At 41.7% G+C, this 4,014-nt stretch overlaps 1 pseudogene across 1 annotated transcript; it reads right to left on the reverse strand.

The window, feature by feature from the left end:
• Window positions 1–402: 402 nt before the first annotated feature.
• Window positions 403–3,007, reverse strand: LOC147737099 (uncharacterized; annotated as a pseudogene). Its single transcript, XR_015309592.1, has one exon. The product of XR_015309592.1 is annotated as an uncharacterized LOC147737099 (transcript).
• Window positions 3,008–4,014: the final 1,007 nt, after the last annotated feature.

Raw genomic sequence — 4,014 nt, forward strand, 5'->3', positions numbered from 1 at the left:
CTGTTTTGGGAGATACATCTGTAAATTTATATGCTTTATCTCTTCAAACCTTATACAACTTTGTTAAACCGGCTTCACTTTACCCGTTGGCCGCGGGGGTAATTCCACGCTGTGCTGGGTGGCGGGGGGCGCACACAGCACCCTGGTGCTCGTGACGAGCTCAACTCGCCATGAGCCACGGTGGCCGTGTGCTCATAACGAGCTGAGCTCATCACGGCCACACCCATTTCTTCAGAACGTTCAGCACAGTGGGGGAATTAGCCCCGCGTGCGAGGGTTCTGACGGTTATGACGAGCTCAGCTCGTCATGAGCACACGGCCACCGTGGCTCATGATGAGCTGGGCTTGTCATGAGCGTCCAACGGGTTAAAAAGAATCATTTTTATGTAATTAATAGGCTGTATTACACGCCCAAGAAAATTGCAGGGTTTGCTCCCTGCTCACCTCCCAAGTTTCCTAGATGTGATCAAGTTGAGGCGGACAACATACATTTTTTTAATGTGTTTATTTAAGAGACTTTTGGCACAATGTGGAGAGTGCCCTGGAAGGCATTTTTTTTTATTTTAAAACAATTTTTATTATTTTGTCGAGAAAACATAGGGCATACATTCGTTGTACAGTGTGCATGTAGCGTGGAAGGTATTTTTAAGTTCAAGTTGAATTTAAACCTAGCTCAAGTTTGGGTCTGGACTCTGATTTTACAAGCCAGCTTTCAGCCGTGCAAGTGAGATTATTTCTTTGCTCGATCCTGATTGCTCGCAGGGAGATCTGCAAATTGTGGAAGGACCCTAGACCTCCGCTGTATGAGAGCTGGTTGGGTGCGGCATTAGGCATGGCAAGATTGGATCAGGGCCTGGTAAATAACAGTGACAAAAATATCTGGCCACCCTTGACATCTTGGGGCACTGAAAGGAGGCTTGTCTAAGGTCTCAATGGTCCAATGATTACACCAAGCCTCGCACAAAAGAAGCTGGCCTGGTTGGCATAAAGCAAATGCAATAACATAGGCCCAGGGCGCCCAGGTTGGAATGGCTTTTATTGTTAACCTTGAAGACGCTAATGGTGAAATGAGGACTAAAAAGAAAAAAGAAAAGAAAAAAGACCTCTCTGCACCATCGGTCCAACAATGGCTCGCTCGTCTAATGGCTGTTTATCAAATGGAAGTGGCAGTATATGCAAAAAAAGGCGAGAGGCTAGGAGGAAAGGGTCAAAGGTGTTGCCACCTCTGACGGGTGGGTGGCTACACTTGAAGAGGCATAGAGGAGCATCTTTCTATTCTCTATAAGATGTGGGAATGGGGGTCAGTTGAGTACATTTTTCCACAGGTGTCTTCTACGTGGGAAAGATAGCAATATATGTATACATGTTTGATCAGTGTATAAGACCTGACATGAATTAATCTTAAGAATGGACTGTCCACTTGGAGAGGTACGTTAAAACGTAAGCTATAAAATGTGCAATAAAGATATATTTAAAAGAAAAAAGGAAAACATCAAGTCATTCTCAAGCTGTTGCACAGGTAACCCATTAACCTTAGAAGAGGGTCTGTGAACTGTGCTTGGTAGAACCAAAGACCGATTTGAGGAATTATCAGCATCAGCTTTTAGAGATTGGTAGTAAACCAGTTTTACTCTTAGTTTAAGTGGTTTACAACCACTGCAATGGATATGACAAGTGCTTCTGGCAAAGGGTATATTTTTAAGGTTTTTTACTCAGTGTGGGTTCTCTCATGTCAAAAGGCATCCATTTTACAACTCAAGTGTTCCTGACATTCAGAACAGTGATAAGGATTTGGCACTGGACGTGTTCTTTCATTTTCATTGAAATTAATTTTATGAATAAAGCTTTGCTGGCATTCAGAACACTAATAAACACTTTTCCTTTATAACATGGATCTTTCAACAGAATCTTTACATGCCTTCATAACACTCATACATTATTTTAGCTAGTATTGGCTTTTACATGTGGATTGAGAATTGTTTTATAACTAAAGCTTCTCTGGAATTCAAAGCACCGAAGAGGTTCTTCCATTGTGTGTTCTCTCATGAACAGTAAGGCGACTTTTCACACTGAAGGTTTTCTGGCAATCAAGGCACTGATTAGGTTTTTCCCCAGTGTGAGTTCTCTGATGTACAATAAGACTGCTTTTATAACTGAACTTTTTTAGGCATTCAGAGCACTGATAAGGTTTTGCCCAGTATGGGTTTGTTCACGGTGAGTGAGACTAGCTCTTTCACTAAAGGTTTGTGACATTCAGAGCACTTTTATGGTTTCTCCCCAGTGTGAGTTCTCTCTTGGAAAATAAGACCAGTTTTCAGCCAATAGCTTTTCTGGCATTCAGAGCAGTGATATGGTTTTTCCCCAGTGTGGGTTCTCTCATGTTGAGTGAAAAGGTATTTACGACTAACGTTTTTGGGGCATTCAGAGCACTGATGGGATTTCTGCCCAGTATGGGTTAACTCATGCCGTGTGAGAACTCTTTTCCGACTGAAGGTTTTCTGGCATTCAGAGCATTTATGAGGTTTTTCTCCAGTGTGAGTTCTCTCGTGTCGACTGAGATGGGATTTTTGAGTGAACCTTTTGGGACATTCAGGGCACTGATAAGGTTTCTCTCCAGTGTGCATTCTCTCATGTTCAATAAGTCTGAATTTACATAGGAAACCTTTGTGGCATTCAGAGCACTTATGAGGTTTTTCTCCAGTGTGAGTTCTCACATGTCGAGTCAGATGGCCTTTGCGAGTGAAGCGTTTCAGGCATTCAGAGCAGTGATGAGGTTTTTCCCCAGTGTGAGTTTTCTCATGCTGACTGAGTCTGGATCAACAAGTAAAGCTCTTCTCACATTCAGAGCATGCATGAGACTTCTTTTTGGTGCTTATATCCCCAAGTTCGGGGTTCTCCTGTATACATTCCATTATGAGAGAAGATACCTTTCTGAAGTTAATATCTCCAAGTTGGGATTTTTCTAGCAGAAACGCCATAAGACAATACTAAATCTTATTCAGCATGTGTTTAGCATCACCCACTCAAATGTGCTGCACTTGTTCAACTTAACACTTGGACATTTATTTAGCCAAAGATCACTTCTCTGTGGAGTTCACAGTTTATAACCTCTGTAGGCAACCTAATTCACCCTACAACCTTAACATCAGAAGCCCCTGATACTTATGGAGAAGCCTCTCATGGGATTATTGCATCTTTATTACATCCATGTGGATTCTCTCACCCTTTTCTCATATTTATTTATGAGTAAATGAGGCACTGATTAGGGCTTTGGTTGGTGTTCAGTATTTCAAAGCTAGGTACATATTCACATAATGTATTGGCATGAACATTCAGAATACTATTGTGTATCAGTAGCAGCACATTGTTTCTAGTCACCCTTCTTACAGATGTCTTCTATGTCTGCATATAAGACTACAATGAGGATATTAAGGATTTTGCAGGTCTTGCCCGGTAACAAATACCTGAGGTCACTTCTAATGGGTAAGAATGGTAGTGGACATGTGGACCCGGACTACAAGCACAATGTGGTCATTGGTCACAGAGGTGCATTTTTTTTCCTTCATTCTCCTTCCCTTGGTCCCAGATATACCCACATCGCTAGTTTGTAACTAGTAGATATCTTAGTCCTAACCTGACTACCTGTCTTTAAAGCAGCTTTGTTTACAATGAATAAGTGACCAACAGATATTTATTTTTGATTTAAAGACAATTCACTGGATATGGTGCTCAAGTGTTCCATTTGCTGAGGTCTGTTAAAAGTTCTTCAAGTCCCACTTGTCTGGTGTGTGTTATCTTCTCTTGGATCGGATAGAACTTTAGATTGATGCTTATCCTCTCTGGTTCAGACAGATGGTCTTCCTGCCCTGGGTTAGCATCTCTAGGGCATTCTTCATCTACCATTAGAGCAGCAGGAAATCTATTTAGAGAAACTGCTTTCACATTCTTTATTTTACTCTAATCCAAGTTTCTCACCACATCTTTTTCCTGGAAACTTTCCTCTTGTTGGAGCTCT

This window comes from Lissotriton vulgaris, chromosome 1_1 (genome assembly GCF_964263255.1).
Source record: "Lissotriton vulgaris chromosome 1_1, aLisVul1.2, whole genome shotgun sequence".
Taxonomy (NCBI): Eukaryota; Metazoa; Chordata; class Amphibia; order Caudata; family Salamandridae; genus Lissotriton; species Lissotriton vulgaris.